Source organism: Callithrix jacchus, chromosome 14 (genome assembly GCF_049354715.1).
Source record: "Callithrix jacchus isolate 240 chromosome 14, calJac240_pri, whole genome shotgun sequence".
Lineage (NCBI taxonomy): Eukaryota > Metazoa > Chordata > Mammalia > Primates > Cebidae > Callithrix > Callithrix jacchus.
Window position 1 is genome coordinate 77,518,401 of NC_133515.1, and position 24,092 is coordinate 77,542,492.

Here is a 24,092-nt window from a genome sequence, read left to right on the forward strand (position 1 = left end):
AGCACTTTTACTCCTGAGGAGGAAGGATCATGAAACAAGACTGTGTGGACAGTGAACAGCCAGGGGCAGGACCACATCCTCCACAGCACATAGTGCAGGCTTTTTCACACAGCAGGCAGCAAGCACTTGCCAAAAGACAAGAAAAACTATAAGGTAACAGCAGCAAGTCATGATTCTAAATACTGGGGACAACCCGTACGTTCCAAGTAAGATTAGCCAGTAGGTATAGAGAGGTTACAAATAAGATCCCAAACCTAAATACTCAATACAAAACCACCCCCAGCCCTGACATACGCACCACCGCTGCCACCTCTACACACGCACCTACTTATTAGCTGGAAGTCCATTGCTTTTTTGAATTTCCTTTTCCCAATCAGTTCAAATAATTTTCAGGGCTGTAACCCAAATGTCCACTGGTTGGTAGAGCTTTGGATCAATTCCCTTAGGAGTCACAAAGAAAGGTGGAGATTGTTACCTAGACGATTATAGTCTCCACCTGCCTTCTGCTCCCTGCCCTGTTGACCACTTTTACTCCACCACCCACAGGCCACTACCCCCTCCAGGCCAACTAGTCTCCTCTAGCTACGCAGATGAGCTGCTCTCCATCTCGAGCCAGTTGGACAACACCTGCTGCCTCTCATCAGCACTCTTGCAGAAGAGTCTGCCACAGCAGAGCTGCTGAACGCCTCTGGTTCTCTCCTTTGTACACAGCCCCATTCCCCATAGATTGGATAGAGTGAGAAAGCATTGCAGGGCTAGAAAGGGGGTCTGGTGGTTGTGCAAGAGGATTTGGGGAATAAAGGCCATGTCTGGGTTGAAAAGCACAGCCTCACGTTCTATCTGAACTCTAATATTTGGGCCCTGCTGCTCAGCTTAGTTCAACCTGCCAAAATTCTTTCTCACACAGAGATATTTTTAAAATAAATGTTTTGTCTCTCTCTCTTCACTCTGGCTTCCTTTAGACACCCCCTGCAAGTACCTCAGAAAGTGCAGTACATATTAAAATTCCAAAAGTGGACAGAGTTCACTTGTTTTTCCCACAAGAATCTTGGGCTCCAAGCAAAGCAGAAAATTTGGATAAGTTTCATTCCCTGATAGTTGAGATGTTAAGAAAAATTCAATTGCAAAATAATAATAATAATAATCCAATTTAAAAATGAACAAATGATCTGAATAGACACTTCTCAAAAGAAGACATACAAATGCCCAACAGATACATGAGCAAATGCTCAACATCACTAATCATAAGAGAAAGGCAAATCAAAACCACAATGAGATATCACCTGATCATAATTAAAATAGCTATTATCAAGAAGACAGAAAATAACAGGTGCTGGCAAGGATGCAGAGAAAGGAAATGCTCATACACAATTGGTGGTATTGTAAATTAGTACAGCCATTATGGAAAACAGTACAAGGCTCCTCAAGAAATTAAAAATAGATCTGCCATATGATCCAGCCATCCCACTGCCAGGTATCTATCCAAAAGAAAGGAGATCAAGATTTGGAAGAGATCTGCCCTTCTATGTTTATTGCAGAACTAATAAAAATAGCTAAGAAATAAAACCAGCCTGTGTCCATCAATGAATAAAGAAAACATGGTGGCCAGGCGTGGTGGCTGACACCTGTAATCCCAGCACTTTGGGAGGCCAAGGCATGCGGATGGCCTGAGGTCAGGAGTTCAAGACCAGCCTGGCCAAAATGGTGAGACCCAGTCTCTACTAAAAATACTAAAATTAGCCAGGCATGGTGGCAGGCACCAGTAATCCCAGCTACTTAAGAGGCTGAGGCAGGAGAATTGCTTGAACTCAGGAGGCAGGGGTTGCAGTGAGCTAAGACTGCCATTGCACACTCCAGCCCGAGCGAAGAGTTAGACTTCATCTCAAAAAAAGAAAAAGACAATATGGTATATGTATACAATTGAATATTATTCAGCCATAAAAAAGAATGAGCTCCTGTCATTTGTAATAACATGGATAGAACTGAAGTTCATTATATTAAGTGAAATAAGCCAGACACAGAAAGACAATATCATGTGTTTTCAGACACAGGGAGGGGAACATCACACACCGGGACCTGGGGGATGGGGGCTTGGGGAGGAATGGCAGGGGGTAGGGGGATTGGGGAGAGAAAGCATTAAGAGAAATACCTAATGCAGATGACTGGGCAAAGGGATGCAGCAAACCACCACCATGGCACGTGTATACCTATGTAACCAAGTTATGTAATTAAATAAAAGAAGCTGCATTGAAACACTAGCCTTAACATTCTTTGCTCCATGATGATTTTAAGTCTTATGAGAAGAGAAATAATTTTGTAGAACTCTGTGTTTGTGTACATTTATCTGTCCATACCTGGGAATATCTATCATCACACAAGGATAAAACCCCTAATCTTCATGACTCATTCTCTAATAAGTTGAAACCCTGCAAGTTTGTAACATAAATTTGTTTATTTAAATATATATGTGTGTGTATATATATATATGTGTGTATATATGTATGTGTGTGTATATATATATGTGTGTGTGTGTGTGTGTGTATATATATATATATATATCACATGTTTTTTACTCATATTTGAAAGCTAAAAGAAAGTTGATCTCATGGAGGTAGAGAGTAGAATGATAAATACCAGAGGCTGGGAAGGGTAGGAGGGAGGGAGGGATGAAAACAGGTTGGTTAGTGGGTTTAAAAATAAAATTAGATAAAAGGAATACATTTTAGTGCTCAATAGCACAGTAGGGTGACTATTATTGTATATTTTGAAATAGCTAGAAGATTTGGAGTGTCCCTAGAACAAATAAATAGTAAATGTTTGAGGTGACGAATATCCTAATCACACTGACTTGGTCATTACACATCGTATATCTGTATCAAAATAGCATATGTACCCCCCATGAATACATATAACTGTTATGTATCAATTTAAAAATTACTCCAGAAAAAAAAGTGCCTCCCCCTACTCTGTACCCTCTGCACTCTGCCAGCTTCCTAGGACAGAAGACACATCAGCCTCAAACAGAGACTCTTTAAGGAGGGCTTTGCTAATTCCATCCCAGTCTCAGCTCTGATGTGGCCACAGCATCTTACCACACACGTGACCGTACAAAGTAAGATTTTTACTCAAAATCCCCATTCAGAGCTGAAAGGAGTCATCTCTAACCTCCTCATGTTACAGATGAAGATGAACAGTCTCAGGATCAGGTGAGCCAGGTAACAGTCAAACGTAGGCTGGACTGTAAGCCTCCTAGTTTCTAATTCAGTCCAGTGAAATACCAAGCCCCTAGTACAGTAAAACAGCAATGGTCATAGCACAGTATACATAATTAGAGACATTTAACCAGTTCAGTTTCAAGTTCTATACTAGTTTGTCATTTTCTTTTGCAAATGACATTCCCTTCATCCTTAATATTATTCTGATTGTACAGATAAATAAATTGAGGCTCAGAAAAGTAATCTTCCCCAAATCATACAGCTTGGACACAGTAGAGTCAGAATTCCAACTAAAGCCAGTATGAACTCAAAGCCTATGTTTTGTTTTGTTTTGTTTTTTCCACTTCGTTACACTCACAAAAGCTTCTCTATTTAAGCATAAAGTGGTGATTTATCAAATGGATTTACAAAGAGAAACTGCCTAGGTGTGTTGAATGGCCCTGAATTCTCAATTAAAAACCAGTTCCAAATAAATCAATGTTCTGTTTCAAAGCATTTTTTTTAAACTACTATAATCTCTTTATTGATTACAAAGAAGAATGACACGATGAGCTACTATGAGGAATAGCAATGTTATTATTCTAATCAAGTAATTTGGGGCAGGAAATAGTACAATGCCTATGTGTTGCCAGGACATTGCAAACATCAAATAGTAACTTATTAAAAAAAAAAAAAACACATAAAATGCCTCTTCAACCAATGGATAATCTCCTTTAATTCCTGAAAACAACTAGAATATAAGACGACACCATTTTATTAAAATTTTATAAATTTAGAGCAAAGAAAGATTGCCATATTTTTGCAAAATTCACTTGTACGTACATACTCATACTTTTCAATTTGCCAGATGTAGGCTAAAAAACTGGGAAAAAAGCACAACACTTCCCAACAGTTTTTGGCCAACAAACACATGAGTAGACTTTGGGGAGGGTAAGTGTGTATGTGCATGTAGGGGTTGTATGTGTCATAGCATGCATGAGTGTTTAAAGATTTTGTTCCCAGTACACCAGTTGGCTAAAATAAATATGATATATTTGAGTGGGTGCATGTCAATGTTGCTCTGATTGAAAACAAAACAAAATCAGCAAAACTACAAAACAGTAGGCACACCTTCTTTCCAGAAAGCAATTGAATCTTCCTCCATCTAGGGTTTCTCTCCAGCCCAGTTCATAGATTCAGTGAAATATACACATCAGAGAGAGATTCAGAGAGGGACCATGTGGACTCCATCTACGTTCTGCTTGCTATCACAGTCTTTCCTTTTTCTTTCCTAGGAGCATTTTCTAAGATTTTAAATATAAACAGTTTATACAATACAGAGTAAAAACCATTATCATTCAGAGATAATCACAATGAAGATTTGGTTCTACATACTTTCTATTTTGAATATACTAAGTACTGTTTTAATTGTATTTTATCACTTAATATATCTTTTATGTTTTCCTCACATTTAGATATATCTTTGAAATATCATTTTTAATGGTAGCATAAAATATTATCACATGTATGCTCAATAATCTAAGTTGTGTTTGTGTTGTTTTATACTTAGATTATTTGCAATGTTTTGCCATTATAAATATTAAAGATGTATTAAATATATGACACATACATATTTGTCTGCATATGGATTGATATCCTTAGAATTAATGTTAAAAAGTACTTACTAAAAGTAGAATTATTGAGTCAATTCCATTTTTAAATTTTTCTTTTTTTACTCAACTAATGGTTTTTAAAAAATTCAAACAATATAGAAATACATAGAATAAAATGAAAATCCCTCCTGCCTACCTAATTCTATTCTTATTCCTATCACTATTGCAGTCTTGAGTTCAGTTCATTCTATTACTTATTCTTTCTATTAGACTTTTATTATTTTGACAATGATTTTTAATTTTCAAAAACTCCTCTTGTTCTCTGATACTTTTTTATAGCTGCCAATTCTTTTATGAATATGATAGATTATTTGAATGTTGTTATTTACATCCAAAGACAGAAAATACACTTCTTTTGTAATCTTTTTTGTTCTTAATTTTCTCTTTCTATGGTCCAGTGATCTGTTCATTCAGCTTGATCCTTCTCCTTCTCGCTATTGGTGTTCTACACATCTGAGAGTCTTAGAATTCCCACTTATCTCTGTGAATGAAGACCTGGGAAGCTTTATTTAGGCAGCTTTGCAGTTGCAAAGGTCTTTCCTCACGCCCACCCTAAAAAGTGTGAATTGAGGGGGGCTGGGAGCATGCTCTCTAGAAGGTTTCACATCCTAACCAGAATCCCTGCTGAGGCAGCAGTTGACTCGCTAGTGTGAAAATTTCCTTCACCTCTCTGACCTCTGGCTCAGTGTGAGAGAATTTATGAACCTAACTGGCCCCTGTTCAGTAACAATGACCCATCTATTGTCACATGAGCCCTTCTGTTCTTTGTTCTCTTGAAACTTCTTAAAATCTGCTCTTATCTACCTAGGTGTTTTCAGTGTGTTCTCAACCCTTATCAAGTCAATCCCATTACTTTTCATCATCCAGGAAATTTTCCACCATTTCTCATATGTTGATGTCACCCTTTCTTGTTTTCCATGAAAGTGGTGGATCTCGTCTTTGACAAATATATTTTCTTTTATTTCAAGGGATTTAGAGGAAGGCCAGAGGTGGTCAAATGTGCCTAAACCAACACATGGATCCAATGCACCACACCTTTTTTCTCTTGTAAGAATGTTATTTTATATTTGATTTTTATTCCCTATCAAAACCATCATCATCTTTCTTATTAAAGTTGTCTCAGAAAGGTGTTAGATACACAAATCAGAAAGCCCTGATCCCTAATATCCAGCAGAAAAAGAGTATCTTGTCAGGCAGGCTTTTTGGAATTTTAAGAAAATTTCTTTCCTAGAAACCCTTAGCAAATATCTCTCCATAGCTCATTGAACCACAATAGGCCACATAAGTCAACCACTGTGAATAAAGGAAATAAATGTGCTGATTTGGCTTAAACAAAAATAATTATTGGATTTAAAGTTGGTTGTGGTCTGTTGTTCAAGAAACAGAAGTACGTATGGGATGGGAGGCTTGGAAAGGACAGAGAGGTGGATTACAAACAGAAATCAGAGCCTATTACAAAGAAAAAATAAGAGGGAGGAAATAAGCTAAAATAGCAAATGGCCAGCACAGTCATGAAACAACATGAACATCTACCAAAACACAGCCATCTAGATGCTGTAGCAGCACATTTGGGCTACAGAGCTGAGAATCTGCTCTTCCCTAAGTGGTGGTTACACTTGCCCATTGCACAAAGTTTTTCACTTTTAAACCCTTTTCACAGTGCATTACTAAGAGATCTCCCACCCCAATAATTTTTAATAATAATTTTATGATTGTTACACTTTATATTAAAGATTTTAAACTGAGATATTTACAATGAGTATTCTAAATTGCAAAGTCTTAGGGCTTGGTCCCCCCACAAGACTGCCCTCACTTAAGACACCAGTCTCAACTTCAGGGATCCCCATGGCCACCCTCATTTCAGACCAGCTGGTTACAATTTTGGGTACCTCCATAGACTCCCTCAGGTTTAATAATTCACTAGAATGACTCCCAGAATTCAGGAAGTGCTATGTTTATAGTTGTATTATAGCAGAAGGAGACAAACTAGAACCGGCCAGAGGAAGAGATGTAGAGGGATAAGTGTAGGAAGTTTCTGTCATCCTCAAATGTGTATTACTCTCCTGGCATCAAAGAGTTACAATAACCAAAGAGTAATGCCAGCTGGGCATGGTGGCTCAAACCTATAATTCCAGCACTTTGGGAGGCTGAGATGGGCAAATCACTTAAGGTCAGGAGTTTGAGAGCAGACTGGGCAACTTGAAGAAACCCCTTTTCTACAAAACTACAAAAGTTATCCTGGCATGGTGGTGCATGCCTGTTGTTGCAGCTACTTGGAAGGCTGAGGTGGAGGGATTGCTTGAGCCCAGGAGGCAGAGGTTGCAATGAACAGAGATCATGCCACTGCCCTCCAACCTAGGTGACAGAGTGAGACCTCAACTCAGAAAAAAAAAAAAAGAAGAAAAAAGGAAACTTACACTTCGATGTCCAGAGTTTTTATTGGTGTTTCATTACATAAGCATGATGCATGATTGCTGAACCATTGCCCATGTGACTCAATATCTAAACTCCTCCCTCCCCAGAAGTTGGACAGATACAGAGTTGGACTGATATCAAGTGGCTCAAAGCTTCAAACCCCTCTAATCACGTGGCTGGTCTTTCTGGGGTTGCCTGCCCCCATCCTGAGTCATCTCATTAGAATAAACTACTAGATGTAATCTGAGGGACTCACCATGAATAACAAAGACACACCTATCACTCAGGAAATTCCAGAGGTTTAGAGATTACCTCTCAGGAACCATAAACAAAGGCCAACCAAATTATTTATTAAACACATTTCATTTAGAAGAGTTTATTACTGAAGTTGTATTAAATAAATTATTTTATTACCATCTTTAATATTTATAATAAATCAAAGAAAACATCCACCTAGTCACTATTTAACAAGTAACATTAAATGCTTGATTTATTTAAACTTAACTATATAATGTAAAATATGATTTCCAACAAATAGATTTTTTAAATGAATTATATCAAGTTTGAATTAGAGTCCAAGTATTTATGAAACTGTTGACTAAATTTAACTGTGTGTCCTGACATAAAAACAAACACACATACAAAACTGTGACTCAACATTTTAGATTCTTATATTTTACATTTTTTAAAAGTTAAAGAATTTATTTTTATGACTTTATGTTTTGTTTTTAAAACACATAAAAGATTTTCAACTACTATTTGGAAACATTTATCTGCAAATAATTCATTGCAAGGTTTTCAACCTTTATTGCAAATATGCAGAAAGTCAACTGGTTATAATTATCAACATATTTTCTCTTTTAATACTGGAGTTTTTTAATTAATGCTGAGGTTCCTATTATAATATTGGCAGAAATGGTGATTCATTAGTTTAACATACTGTGGCAACACAGAACTGTATAGTATTAATGGTAGTAAATGAAACTAAATTATTATTTAAAAGACTATTAAACAGACTCACCCATTTACTTTTATAAATTAATTAAAATGCCATTTACATTTCTTGTCATTACCTTCTTTTCCTTGCTTTTAAGAAGTTCTTTTTTAAATTAGCCTTATTGAAGTATAATGAAAATATGATAAACTACATCATCTAAAATGTAAAATTGATGACTTTTGACAACACACATGAAAACACCATTATAATCAAAATACTAAACATTTCCATTGCCTCCCAAAAGATTCCTCCTTTCCTCTACCTCAGCCCCAGCCTCCACTAATGTACTTTTCATCACTTTAGATTTCTTTGCATTTTCTAGAATTTGATATAGATGGGATTATGCCTATGCTTTCTTTTGTGTATGGTTTCTTTCAATCAGCACAATGGTTTTTGAAATTCTTCCATGTTCCTACATTTATCAGTGGTTCATTCATTTTAATTACTAATTTTTCATTATATTGATATATTTACATTTTATTTGTCCATTCAGCAAATATTGATGGACATTTGGGTTATTAGCAGCTTTGGGCTATCATGAATAATTATACTAAAAACATTTGTGTAATTATACTAAAACATTTTTGTGGATATACGTTTTTAATTTTCTTTAGAAAATCCCTGGGAGAGGCATTCTGGTTTTTGTATTAAGGATATGTTTAACTTTTAAATAAATTGCCACACTCTTCCAAAATAGAACCATTTTACATTTATATGTGCCAATCTTTTGTCCACTTTTTTCTCACTCTGTTACCCAGGCTGGAGTACAGTGGCACAATCTCAGCTCCCTGCAACCCCTGTCTCCCAGATTCAAGCGATTTTCCTGCCTCAGCCTCCCGAGTAGCTGGGATTATAGGCAAGCACCACCACACCCAGCTAATTTTTGTATTTGTAGTAGAGACAGGGTTTCACCACGTTGGTCAGGCTGGTCTTAAACTCCTGACCTTGTGATCCGCCCGCCTCAGCCTCCCAAAGTGCTGGGATTACAGGCATGAGCCACCATGGCCCAGCCACTATCTTTTTTATTTTGTGGTTTGTGCCTAATGTGTCATAGCTAAGATGTCCTTGACTACACAAATCTACAAAATTTTCTCCCATGTTTTCTTTCAAAATTTTTATAGTATTGGCTTTTATAAGTCTATAATTAATTTTGTGTTAATTTTATGTACAAAGTAAGATATAGGCCAATGTTTTCTTTTTTCATGTGAATACCTGGTTATTCTAGCACCACTTATTGAAAATCAATTGAACACATGTACATACACATATAATATATATGAAATTATTTCTGAACTCTATTCTCTCTTCTATTGATCTATGTTACTTGTATTGATCTGTATGCCTATCTTTTCACAAATATTACAGTCAATTACTCTAACTTTATATTAAGTCATAGAGCTAAGTAATGTAAGTCCTTGAACTTGGTTCTTTTTAAAAATTTCTTGGCTATCTTAGATCATTTGCATTCTATGTAAACTTGAGAATAACATTTTTAATTTTTAATTTTTCTTTGAGATAATCTCTTTCTCTGTCACCCAGGCTGGAGTACAGTGGCACAATCATGTCTTACTGCAACCTCAACCTCCTGGGCTCAAGGGATCCTACCACCTAAGCCTCCTGAGTAATCAGGACTATAGATACACACCAACTCACCCGGCTTATTTTTGCATTTGTTGTAGTGATGGTGATATCGTTTGGCTCTGTGTCCCCACACAAATCTCATTTTGAACTGTGTTCCCATAATTCCAATGTGTGTGGGAGGGACGTGGCAGGAAATAATTGAATCATGGGGGCAGTTTCTCTATACTGTAGTGAATAAGTCTCATGAGATCTGATGGTTTTATAAAGAGTTTCCGCTTTTGCTTCTCTCTCATTCTTTTTTGCCACTGCTATGTAAGAAGTGCCTTTTGCCTTCCACCATGATTGTGAGGCTTCCCCATCAACATAGAACTGTAAGTCAATTAAACCTATTTTTCTTCCTGGACTTGGATATATCTTTATCAGCAGCATGAAAATGGACTAATACAGATGGGGTCTGGCCATGTTTCCCATGCTGGTCTCATTATTAGACAGAGTGCTATTCAGATTATCTGTTTCATCCTACATTAACTGTAGTTGTATTTTTCAAGAAAGTTACCTATTTCATCAAAGTTATCTCCTTTTTGGCATACATTTTTTCACAGTATTAGCTTACTATTCTTTTAATTTCTGCAGGATCTGTAGTGATAACACTTCTTTTTTTCCCCAATATTGGTGATTTATGTTCTTTTACATTTGTGTCTATTTTAGTGATATTTTCTCGTCTTTTTTTTTTTTAATTTTTTATTGCATTTTAGAGTTTGGGGTACATGTGCAGAACATGCCAGACAGTTGCATAGGTACACACATGGCAGTGTGTTTTGCTTCCTTTCTCCCCTTGACCCACATTTGGCATTTCTCCCCAGGCTATCCCTCCCCACCTCCCCCCCAGCCAGCCCTCCCCTTTTCCCCCCAATAGACCCCAGTGTTTAGTGCTCCCCTCCCTGTGTCTATATGTTCTCATTTTTCATCACCCACCTATGAGTGAGAATATGCGGTGTTTCATTTTCTGTTCTTGTGTCAGTTTGCTGAGGATGATGTTCTCCAGATTCATCCATGTCTCTACAAATGAAACAAACTCATCATTTCTGATTGCTGCATAATATTCCATGGTGTATATGTGCCACATTTTCCCAGTCCAGTCTATCATCAATGGGCATTTGGGTTGGTTCCAGGTCTTTGCTATTGTAAACAGTGCTGCAATGAACATTCGTGTGCATGTGTCCTTATAGTAGAATGATTTATAGTCTTTTGGATATATACCCAGTAATGGGATTGCAGGTCAAATGGAATTTGTATTTCTAAGGCCTTGAGGAATCGCCACACTGTCTTCCACAATGGTTGAACTAATTTACACTCCCACCAACAGTGTAAAGTGTTCCTATTTCTCCACATCCTCTCCAGCATCTGTTGTCTCCAGATTTTTTAATGATCGCCATTCTAACTGGTGTGAGATGGTATCTCAATGTGGTTTTAATTTGCATCTCTCTAATGACCAGTGACGATGAGGATTTTTTCATATGATTGTTGGCCTCATATATGTCTTCTTTTGTAAAGTGTCTGTTCATATCCTTTGCCCATTTTTGAATGGGCTTGTTTGTTTTTTTCCTGTAAATCTGTTTGAGTTCTTTGTAAATTCTGGATATCAGCCCTTTGTCAGATGGGTAAACTGCAAAAATTTTTTCCCATTTTGTTGGTTGCCAATTCACTCTAGTGACTGTTTCTTTTGCTGTGCAGAAGCTGTGGAGTTTGATTAGGTCCCATTTGTCTATTTTGGCTTTTGTTGCCATTGCTTTTGGTGTTTTGTTCATGAAGTCCTTGCCTACTCCTATGTCCTGGATTGTTTTGCCTAGATTTCCTTCTATGGCTTTTGTGGTGCCAGGTCTTATGTTTAAGTCTTTAATCCATCTGGAGTTAATTTTAGTGTAAGGTGTCAGGAAGGGTCCAGTTTCTGCTTTCTGCACATGGCTAGCCAGTTTTCCCAACACCATTTATTAAACAGGGAATCCTTTCCCCATTGCTTGTTTTTGTCAGGTTTATCAAAGATTGTATGGTTGTAGATATGTTGTGTTGCCTCCGATGCCTCTGTTCTGTTCCATTGGTCTATATCTCTGTTTTGGTACCAGTACCATGCTGTTTTGATTACTGTAGCCTTGCAGTATAGTTTGAAGTCCGGTAGTGTGATGCCTCCTGCTGTGTTCTTTTTGCTTAGAATTGACTTGGCTATGCGGGCTCTCTTTTGGTTCCATATGAAGTTCATGGTGGTTTTTTCTAGTTCTGTGAAGAAAGTCAATGGTAACTTGATGGGGATAGCGTTGATTCTGTAAATTACTTTGGGCAGTATAGCCATTTTCACGATATTAATTCTTCCTAACCATGAACATGGAATGTTTCTCCATCTGTTTGTGTTCTCTCTTATTTCATTGAGCAGTGGTTTGTAGTTTTCCTTGAAGAGGTCCCTTACGTTTTTTGTGAGTTGTATTCCTAGGTATTTTATTCTTTCTGTAGCAATTGTGAATGGCAGTTCATTCTTGATTTGGCTTTTTTTTAAGTCTGTTATTGGTGTAGAGGAATGCTTGTGATTTTTGCATGTTGATTTTATATCCTGAGACTTTGCTGAAGTTGCTTATCAGTTTCAGGAGGTTTTGGGCTGAGGCGATGGGGTCTTCTAGGTATACTATCATGTCGTCTGCAAATAGAGACAATTTGGCTTCCACCTTTCCTATTTGAATACCCTTTATTTCTTTTTCTTGCCTGATTGCTCTGGCTAGAACTTCCAGTACTATATTGAATAGGAGTGGTGAAAGAGGGCATCCTTGTCTAGTGCCAGATTTCAAAGGGAATGCTTCCAGTTTTTGCCCATTCAGTATGATATTGGCTGTTGGTTTGTCATAAATAGCTTTTATTACTTTGGGATACGTTCCATCAATACTGAGTTTATTGAGGGTTTTTAGCAAAAAGCGCTGTTGAATTTTGTCGAATGCCTTCCCTGCATCAATTGAGATAATCAAGTGGTTTTTGTTTTTGGTTCTGTTTATGTGGTGAATTACGTTGATAGACTTGCGTATGTAGAACCAGCCTTGCATCCCCGGGATGAATCCTACTTGATCATGATGAATAAGTTTTTTGATTTGCTGTTGCAATCGGTTTGCCAATATTTTATTGAAGATTTTTGCATCTATGTTCATCATGGATATTGGCCTGAAGTTTTCTTTTCTTGTTGGGTCTCTGCCGGGTTTTGGTATCAGGATGATGTTGCTCTCATAAAATGATTTGGGAAGTATTCCCTCTTTTTGGATTATTTGGAATAGTTTCAGAAGGAATGGTATTAGCTCCTCTTTGTGTGTCTGGTAGAATTCGGCTGTGAACCCATCAAGACCTGGGCTTTTTTGTGTGGTAGGCTCTTAATTGCTGCCTCGACTTCTGCCCTTGTTATTGGTCTATTCATAGTTTCAGCTTCCCCCTGGTTTAGGCTTGGGAGGATACAGGTGTCCAGGAATTTATCCATTTCTTCCAGGTTTACTAGTTTATGTGCATAGAGTTGTTTGTAATATTCTCTGATGATGGTTTGAATTTCTGTGGAATCTGTGGTGATTTCCCCTTTGTCATTTTCTATTGCATCTATTTGGTTGTTCTCTCTTTTCTTTTCTATCAATCTGGCTAGTGGTTTGTCTATTTTGTTGATCTTTTCAAAAAACCAGCTCTTGGATTTATTGATTTTTTGAAGGGTTTTTCGTGTCTCTATCTCCTTCAGTTCAGTTCTGATCTTAGTTATTTCTTTTCTTCTGCTAGGTTTTGAGTTTTTTTGATCTTGCTCCCCTAGCTCTTTCAATTTTGATGATAGGGTGTCAATTTTGGATCTCTCCATTCTCCTCATATGGGCACTTATTGCTCTATATTTTCCTCTAGAGACTGCTGTAAATGTGTCCCAGAGATTCTGGCATGTTGTGTCTTCGTTCTCATTGGTTTTGAAGAACTTCTTTATTTCTGCCTTTATTTCATTGTTTATCCAGTCAACATTCAAGAGCCAGTTGTTCAGTTTCCATGAAGCTGTGCAGTTCTGAGTTGGTTTCTGAATTCTGAGTTCTAACTTGATTGCACTATGGTCTGAGAGACTGTTTGTTATGATTTCAGTTGTTTTGCATTTGCTGAGCAGTGCTTTACTTCCAATTATGTGGTCAATTTTAGAGTAGGTGTGATGTGGTGCTGAGAAGAATGTATATTCTGTGTATTTGGGGTGGAGAGTTCTGTATATGTCTATCAGGTTTGCTTGTTCCAGGTCTGAGTTCAAGCCCTGAATATCCTTGTTGATTTTCTGTCTTGTTGATCTGTCTAATATTGACAGTGGAGTGTTAAAGTCTCCCACTATTATTGTGTGGGAGTCTAAGTCTCTTTGTAAGTCATTAAGAACTTGCCTTATGTATCTGGGTGCTCCTGTATTGGGTCCATATATGTTTAGGATCGTTAGCTCTTCTTGTTTTATCGATCCTTTTACCATTATGTAATGGCCTTCTTTGTCTCTTTTGATCTTTGTTGCTTTAAAGTGTATTTTATCAGAGATGAGAATTGCAACTCCTGCTTTGTTTTTGCTCTCCATTTGCTTGGTAAATCTTCCTCCATCCCTTTATTTTGAGCCTTTGTGTATCCTTGCATGTGAGATGGGTTTCCTGGATACAGCACACTGGTGGGTTTTGGTTTTTTATCCAATTTGCCAGTCTGTGTCATTTGATTGGTGCATTTAGTCCATTTACATTTAGGGTTAATATTGTTATGTGTGAATTAGATACTGCCATTTTGATTCTAGCTGGCTGTTTTGCCCATTAGTTGATGAAGATTCTTCATTATGTTGATGCTCTTTAGCATTTAGTGTGTTTTTGGAATGGCTGGTACTGGTTGTTTCTTTCTATGTGTAGTGTCTCTTTCAGGAGCTCTTGTAAAGCAGGCCTGGTGGTGACAAAATCTCTGAGTACTTGCTTGTTCGCAAAGGATTTTATTTTTCCTTCACTTCTGAAGCTCAGTTTGACTGGATATGAAATTCTGGGTTGAAAGTTCTTTTTTTTAAGGATGTTGAATATTGGCCCCCACTGTCTTCTGGCTTGTAGAGTTTCTGCCGAGAGATCTGCTGTGAGTCTGATGGGCTTCCCTTTGTGGGTGACCCGATCTTTCTCTCTGGCTGCCCTTAGTATTTTCTCCTTTATTTCAACCCTGGTGAATCTGATGATTATGTGCCTTGGGGTTGCTCTTCTTGCGGAATATCTTTGTGGTGTTCTCTGTATTTCCTGCATTTGAGTGTTGGCCTGCCTTGCTAGGTGGGGGAAATTTTCCTGGCTAATATCCTGAAGAGTATTTTTCAGCTTGGATTCATTCTCTTCGTCACATTCTGGTACACCTATCAAATGTAGGTTAGGTCTCTTCACATAGTCCCACATTTCTTGGAGACTTTGTTCATTCCTTTTTGCGCTTTTTTCTCTAATCTTGGTTTCTCGTTTTATTTCATTGAGTTGATCTTCGACTTCTGATATTCCTTCTTCTGCTTGGTGAATTCGGCTGTTGAAACTTGTGCATGCTTCACAAAGTTCTTGTATTGTGTTTTTCAGCTCCTTCAACTCATTCATATTCCTCTCTAAGTTATCCATTCTTGTTATCATTTCCTCGAATCTTTTTTCAAGGTTCTTAGTTTCTTTGCATTGATTTAAAACATGTTCTTTTAGCTCACAAAAGTTTCTCATTATCCACCTCTGAAGTCTAATTCTGTCAATTTGTCACAGTCATTCTCTGTCCAGCTTTGTTCCCTTGCTGGTGAGGAGTTTTGGTCCTTTGTAGGAGGCGAGGTGTTCTGGTTTCAGCTGTTTTTCTCCTTTTTGTGCTGGTTTCTTTCCATCTTTGTGGATTTATCTACCTGTCATCTGAGTAGTTGCTGACTTTTTGATTGGGTCTCTGAGTGGATGCCCAGATTGTTGATGATGAAGTATTTCTGTTACTTGGTTTTCCTTCTACCAGTCTAGCCCTTCCACTGTATGACTGCTGAGGTCCACTCGAGGCCCTGCTTGTCTGTGCACCTATAGCAGCTGCAGAACAGTGGGGGATGCTACCAGTTTCTTTTTCTGCTATCTTTGTCCCAGAATGATGCCTGCCAAATGTCAGTCTTCTGGATATAGAGGGGTCAGGGAGTTGCTTGAGGAGACAGTCTGTACTTTATAGGAGCTCAAGTGCTGAGCTGTGAGCTCTGTTGTTCATTCAGGGCTGTTAGGTTGCTACGTTTAATTCTGCTGCAGCAGAACTCATTAAAAAAAAAACTCTTTTTTTTCCTCAGATGCTCTGTCTCCAGGGGTTGGGACTTTATGAGTTTCCGTTGCGCTGTCCTGCCCAGCTAGGAGGCAGTCTAGTCACTATTTGCCTGCCGAGGCTCTGCCCTGCTGGTGTGAGGTCTGCCCCATTGCTGCGGTCTCCGCTCTGCTGCCATGGGCTACGCCCTGTGGTGGAGTCTCTCTGTTGTGTGGGGTTGCCTTGGCAATGGCAGGCTGCATCAGCAATGGGAGTGTAACCTCAGTAGGGGTGGATTGCCTCGGTAATGGCGAACGCCTCTCCCCCACCGAGCTGCACCGTCCTGGGTTCAGCTGTGTCCGCAGTGAAACTCTCCACCTGGAGCATTTGGAATCACTGTTTTGTTTGTCCCACTGCACTGGCCCAAATGCCATTTCCCTGAAATCTCCTGGCCTGGCTCACTGTCCAAGTCCCATTCAATCAGATGGATATGCCAATCTGCCCTCTCAAGTCTCAGATTGCTGGTTAAACAGGGCACCCGGTCCAGTGCACTTTGTGTGGAGCACTGTGGAGCACCGCTGTGCTATAGCGCCAGCCGCCAGCTGCACCAGTCAAAACCGCTGCACTGGTATCCCACTTCTCTTTATACCTGGGAATTTCCCCGTTCTGTGGGCAACAAAGATCTGTCTGGAAATTCGGCCCTGACTCACCCTCCACACGTTCACTGAGAGCTTCAATCCTGGGTTGTTCTCACGGCACCATCTTGAGTCGGTCCTTTCTCTTGTCTTTATTATTTCCTTTCTTCCAATGACTTTTGATTTACTTTGTTCTTTTTCTAGTGTCTTGAGGTGGTACCTTACATCACTTTTCTGTGTTCTGTTCTAATATAAACATTTAAAGCTACAAACTTCTCTCTAAGCATTTCTTCAGCTAAATCCCACAAATTTTGGAATATTTTCATCATCACTGAGTTAAAAATAAAATTTATTTGTGACTTCTCCTTTGTCCTATCAATATTTTTAAATGTTTTTCTAATTCCAAAATATTTGGAATTTATCATCATCGAGTTAAAAATATAATTTATTTGTGACTTCCCCTTTGACCTATCAATATTTTAAAATGTTTTTTAATTGCCAAATATTTGGGATTTACCTAAATATTAATGGTGTTGGTTTCTAATTAATTTCATTGTGATCAGAGAACATAATCTGAACTATTACAATCTTGTAAATATATTAAGATTTATTTTATGGCTCAAAATATGGTGTATATTGGCAAACATACCATATGCACTAAAACAAATGTGTATTACACAAAAACAATGTTTTTCGGTGGTTGAATGAGGCATCCCATAATTATCACTTGTATCAAGACAGTTAATAATGTGTTCAAATCTTCTGTCTTACACTGATTTTTTGCTAGTTGTCCTCTCAAATCCTGAGAAACAGTTAATAAATATCTTCCACTAAAATTCTGGAATTTTCTCCCTCTAATTCTGTCCATTTTTGTTTCATATATTTTGAGGCTCTGTTTTAGGCAAATACACATTTATGTTTGTTTTGTCTTATGACGAATTAATAATTTTTGGCATTTCTTTTTATCTCTGGCAATACTCTTTTTCTTAAGTTCTATTTTATCTGATAGTAATTTAGCTGACTTCAGCCTTCATATGCTTACCATTTTTGACATAATTTGTTCCATCAATTTTTAAGCTATTTGTATGTTTATATTTCTCTCTTAGTCATATGTAATTGGGTCTAGAAACTTTTACCCATTCTGACCATTCCTGTCTCTTATTTGGTGTGTTTAGTCCATTAACATTGCAAATGTGCACTCAGCTATTGAGTTATCCCAAAGAAAGAGAACTAACACTTCCAGTGATGTTGGCTAGGGGATAAACTATGAGTCTTAGCACTAACAACCACAAAGACAAACACAGAGCATGTACCCTCAGAAAATAAATAAGGGAGACTGCAGTTGACTTCACAAGAATGTTTGAAATCTTAGTGAACTCAAAATAAACCAGCTGTGAGCTTTCCAGAAGATAAAATTCACTTTGTGTTGCAAGAGTTTTGACATATTGAACTCCAATGTCATAGTCATAGCCCTATCAATGTAATGGGTTTACTGGGTTCAGGAACCCTTTCACTACTTAAATATTTTTGTTTTACAACTGATGGATAAAATTGGGGAATTAAATTTCTCATGAAAAATTTATGAGCCAGAAATTCTAAAGAGACCAGTACAAAGATCAAAAGCCATTTTTATCCTGAACTAAAGCTATATAGAATAATACATCAAGCAAAGTTCTCTTTTCCTGAAATTCTGTCAGTGAAAGTCAGAAATAAATTAATGACTCATACATTTAAAGCTTCTGCTTAAAATGTGAGATGAATATTTTCTTTTCTTCTTTTTTTTTCTTCCTGTGGAGACAGGGTCTTTCTCTGTTGCCCAGGCTGGAGTGCAGTGGTACAATCACAACTCACTACAGACTCAACCTGCCAGGTACAAGCAATCCTCCCATCTCAGCCTCCCAAGCAGCTGGGACTACAGGTGTTCACTACCATGGCTGGCTTATTTTTTTATAGAGACAGTATTTTGCCATGTGGCCCACATTGGTCTCCAACTCCTAGGCTCAAGTGATCCACCCACTTCAGCCTCCCAAAGCGCTGGGATAATTTTCTACTTAAGGACTCATCATAAAAGATAGCTAATTAATTTAAACAAGAAATATCTAATTCATTTTCTTGTTAATATGCATTTTTCAAAATAAATTGATTTTGAAAATCCATTTATTGATTTTCAATTTCAAAATAAATAACCTTTTAAAGGATTTTTTTGTGGGTTTCCAGAATCAGTACAAAATAATTCTACCCATAAATGAAGGCTCTAGTTAAGCTCCATGTCTTGTTCTTATTTCAGCAGAACATATACTAAAATTAGAACAATACAGAGATAAGCATGGCCCTTGGGCAATGATGATGCACGAATTTGTGAAGTGTTCATGTAAAATGTATATAAAACTTAAATTTAAAAATATAAAATAAAAATTTTAAAAAGACTCATTTCTTTATTTCTCTAGCCCACAATTCCCTTCCCTTTCATAGAGCATTTTTGCAGCTTTTTGTGTACTCTACTTGTTTTGATACTATGTGGATATTTGACTATGAATCTTGACCATTGATAATTTACTGGAAGAGAGGGTAGCAAATAAACTGATTAAATCTTCCATGACTCTGTGGAAAATATAGATTAGCTCTCAAATGTTATCAAGTCTAAAAGTAATTTTTAAATGGTTATTGCATTTTGCCCAACATTATATTTGATAACAGCAGGAATTGCCTATATAGAGTAAATTTCTTAGCATATCTCCTTCCCAAGAGAAAGGGAGCTCTGATTCTTAATGGCCAATGCCATTTACCCAGCCAGAATACCTCCAACATACAAATACAGACTTGTCAAGGTGATGCAAAAGTAGTCAGAATCAAAGTGGAGTCACACATTCCCTCAGACAGAGGTTAAAAGCAGAAGGGATTGTGGCAGATGGGAGGCAGGACTAGATTGCAGCTTCAACTCAGATGGACAGAGCAGTATGTGGAGGCTCTCGTGGTGAATTTTTGCTCCAGAACAACTGAAGGAATAAATCAGGAAACCCAAGAGGACTCGCCTACCCACCTGAAGGAAGCAGATTGCTCCTGCAGGACCCAATAGACACCCCAAATACTGTGCAAGTATCCACAGTTATTGGGACCCACAGATGTTTCACACCACAGGACTCTGTCAAGACAACCCCCAGTACCAGTCTAGTCAGTGGGTGACTAGATCCAGAAGAGAGAGCTCAGCTCTCAGGAAGCCACATCTGTAGGAAAAGGGTGAGAGTATTACCTCAAGGGTACACCTTGTGGGACAAAAGAATCTGAACAACAACCTTCAGCCCTAGATCCTCCCTCTGATAGAGCTGCCCAAATGAGAGGGTATCAGAAAACTAACTCTGGTAATATGATGAAACAAGATTCTTTAACACCCCCCAAAAGTCACACTAGCTCACCAGAAATGGATCCAAACCAAGAAGAAATCCCCAACTTACCTGCAAAGTAATTCAGGTGGTTAGTTATTTATTAAGCTAATCAGGGAGGCACCAGAGAAAGGTGAAGCCCAATGTAAGAAAGTCAATAAAATGATACAATAAGTGAAGGGAGAAATATTCAATGAAATAAATAGCACAAATAAAAAAAAATCAAAACTTCAGGAAACAATGGACACACTTACAGAAATATAAAATTCTCTAGAAAGTCTCAGCAATAGAATCAAACACATAGAAGAAACAAACTCGGAGCTTGAAGACAAGGTTTTCAAATTAACCCAATCCAACAAAGGCAAAAAAGAATAAGAAGATGTGAAAAAAGTCTCCAAGAAGTCTGGGATTATGTTAAACAACCAAACCTAAGAATAATCTGTGTTCCTAAGGAAGAAGACAATTCTAAAAGCTTGTAACATATTTGGGGGAATAATCAAGAAAAATTTCCCCTGCCTTGCTGGAGACTTAGATCTGCAAATACAAGAACCACAAAGAACCCCTGGGAAATTCATCACAAAAAGATCATCATCTAGGCACATTGTTGTCAGGTTATCTAAAGTTAACAGGATCTAATTAGTTAATCTAATATGGAGAGAATCTTAAGAGCTGTGAGATAAAAGCACCAGATAACCTATAAAGGAAAACCTATCATATTAACAACAGATTTCTCAGCAGAATCCCTACAATCTAGAAGGGATTGGGGCCCTATCTTCAGCCTTCTCAAACAAAACAATTATCAGCTAAGAATTTTGTATCCAGCAAAACTAAGCTTCATATATGAAGGAAAGATTCAGTCTTTTTTCTGAAAACAAATGCTAAGATAATTCACCACTACCAAGCCACCACTACAAGGACTACTAAAAGGAGCTCTAAATCTTGAAACAAATTGTGGAAAACACATCAAAATAGAACCTCCTTAAAGCACAAATTTCACAGGACCTATAAAACAAAAATACAATTGAAAAAACAAAAACTAAGGTATACAGGCATCAAGTACCATGATGAATGGAATGGTACCTCACATCTCAATACTAACAATGAATATAAATTACCTAAATGCTTCACTTAAAAGATACAGAATTGCAGAATGGATAAGAATTCACCAACCATCTTCTGCCTTCAAGAGACTTACCTAACACATAAGGACTCACATAAATTTAAGGTAAAGGGGTTAAAAAAAAAGACACCAACAAGTAGGGACATGGATGAATCTGGAGAACATCATTCTCAGCAAACTGACACAAGAACAGAAAATGAAACACCGCATATTCTCACTCATAGGCGGGTGATGAAAAATGAGAACATATGGACACAGAGAGGGGAGTACTAAACACTGGGGTCTATTGGGGGGAAAAGGGGAGGGCCAGTGGGAGGGGGAGGTGGGGAGGGATAGCCTGGGGAGAAACGCCAAATGTGGGTGAACGGGTGAAAGCAAACAAAACACACTGCCATGTGTGTACCTATGCAACTGTATTGCATGCTCTGCACATGTACCCCAAAACCTAAAATGCAATAAAAAAATAAGAATAAAAAAAAAAGAAAAAGAAAAAAAGACACCAAAAGAAGCAGGAGTAACTATTCTTACATCAGACAAAATGAACTTTAAAGCAACAACAGTCAAGAAAGATGAAGAGGGACATTACATAATGATAAAAGGCTTTGTCCAACAGGAAAATATTACAATCCTAAATGTATATGCACCTTATGCACCTAACACTGGAGCTCCCAAATTTAAACAACTATTACTAATAGGCCTAAGAAATGAGATAGTAACACAATAATAGTGGAGGATTTCAATACTCCACTGACAGCATTAGACAGGTCAACAATACAGAAGAAAGTCAACAAATAAATAATAAATTTAAACTATATCCTGGAACAAACAGACTTAACAGATATATACAGAACATTCCATCCAACAACTGCAGACTATACATTCTATTCAACAGTTCCTGACACTTCCTCCAAGATTGACCATATGATAGGCCACAAAATAAGCCTCAGTAAATTTAAGAAAATTGAAATTATATCAAGCACTCTCTCAGACCACAGTGGAATACGATTGGAAATAAACTCTAAAAGGACCCTTCAAAATCATGCAAATACAATGGAATTAAATAACCTGCTCCTGAAAGAGCATTGGGTGAAAAATGAAATCAAGATGGAAATTTTCAAATTCTTCAAACTGAATGGAATAGTAACACAATCTATCAAAACTTCTGGAATATGGCAAAGGTAGTGCTAAGAGGAAAGTTCACAGCCCCAAATGCCTACATTAAAAAGTCCAAAAGAGCACAAACAGACAATCTAAAGTTACACATCAAGGAACTAGAAAAACAAGAACAAACCAAACCCAAACCCAGCAGAAGAAAGGAAATAACCAAGATCAGAGCAGAACTAAATGAAACTGAAACAAACCAACAAGAAAATACAAAAGATAAATGAAAAAAAAATCTGGTTCTTTGAAAATATAAGTAAAATTGATAGACCATTTGCAAGATTAGAAGAGAAGAAGAAGAGAGGAAAATCCAAATATGCTCAATTAGAAATTAAACAGGAGACATTACAACCGATACCACTGAAATACAAAAGATTATTCAAGGCTACTGTGAACACCTTTATACACATAAACTAGAAAACCTAAAAGAATTTTTCTGGAAGGATACAACCCTCCTAGTTTAAATCAGGAAGATTTAGACACCCTGAACAGACCAATACAAGCAGTGAGATTGAAATGGTAATTTTAAGATTATCAACAACAAAAAAAGTTCAGGACCATACAGATACACAGCAGAATTCTACCAGACATTCCAAGAAGAATTGGTACCAATCCTATTGACACTATTCCACAAAATAGAGAAAGAGGGAACCCTCCCTAAATCATTCTATGAAGCCAGTGTCGCCCTAATACCAAAACCAGGAAAGGATATAACCAAAAGAGACAACTATAGACCAATATCCCTGATGAACATAGATGCTAAAATCCTTAAAATATTAGCTAACTGAATCCAACAGCATATCAAAAAGATAATACACCATCATAAAGTGAGTTTCATACAAGGGATGCAGGGATATTTTAACATACACAAGTCAATAAATGTAATATGCCACATAAACAGAATTAAAAACAAAAATCACATTATTATCTCAATAGAATTCATCCTTTTCTGATTAAAACTTTCAGCAAAATTGGCATACAAAGTAATACTTCAGTGTAATAAAAGCTGCCTATGACAAACCCATAGCCAACATAATGGGGAACTGTTGAAAGCATTTCCTCTGAGAACTGGAATAAGACAAGGATGCCCACTCTCAGCACTTCTCTTCAACACAGTACTGGAAGTCCTACCCAGAGCAATCAGACAAGAGAAGGTAATAAAGGGCAGTCAAATCAGTAAAGAGGAAGTCAAATCATCACTGTTTGCTGATGATATCATTGTTTACCGAGAAAATCTTAAAGACTCCTCCAGAAAGCTCCTAGAACTGATAAAAGAATTCAGCAAAATTTCCAGATACCAAATTAATGTATACAAATCAGTAGCTCTTCTATACCAATAGCAACCAAGCTGAGAATCAAATCAAGAACACAACCCCTTTTCCAATAGCTGCAAAAAATAAATAAATAAATACTTAGGAATATACATAATCAAGGAGGTAAAAGACCTCTACAAGAAAAACTACCAGACACTGCTGAAAGAAATCATAGCTGACACAAACAAATGGAAATACATCCCGTGCTCAGGGATGGGTAGAATCAATATTGTCAAAATGACAGTATTGCCAGAGCAATCTAGAAATTCAATGCAATTCCCATCAAAGTACCACCATCATTCTTCACAGAATTAGAAAAAAAAATCCTAAAGTTCATGTGGAACTAAAAAAGAGCCTGCATA

At 37.4% G+C, this 24,092-nt stretch overlaps 1 non-coding gene across 1 annotated transcript; it reads left to right on the plus strand.

The window, feature by feature from the left end:
- The first annotated feature begins 19,030 nt into the window (after nucleotides 1-19,030).
- Nucleotides 19,031-19,134, plus strand: LOC118147556 (U6 spliceosomal RNA). The gene has a single exon (XR_004734007.2). It is a non-coding gene; the product is annotated as a U6 spliceosomal RNA (small nuclear RNA).
- Nucleotides 19,135-24,092: the final 4,958 nt, after the last annotated feature.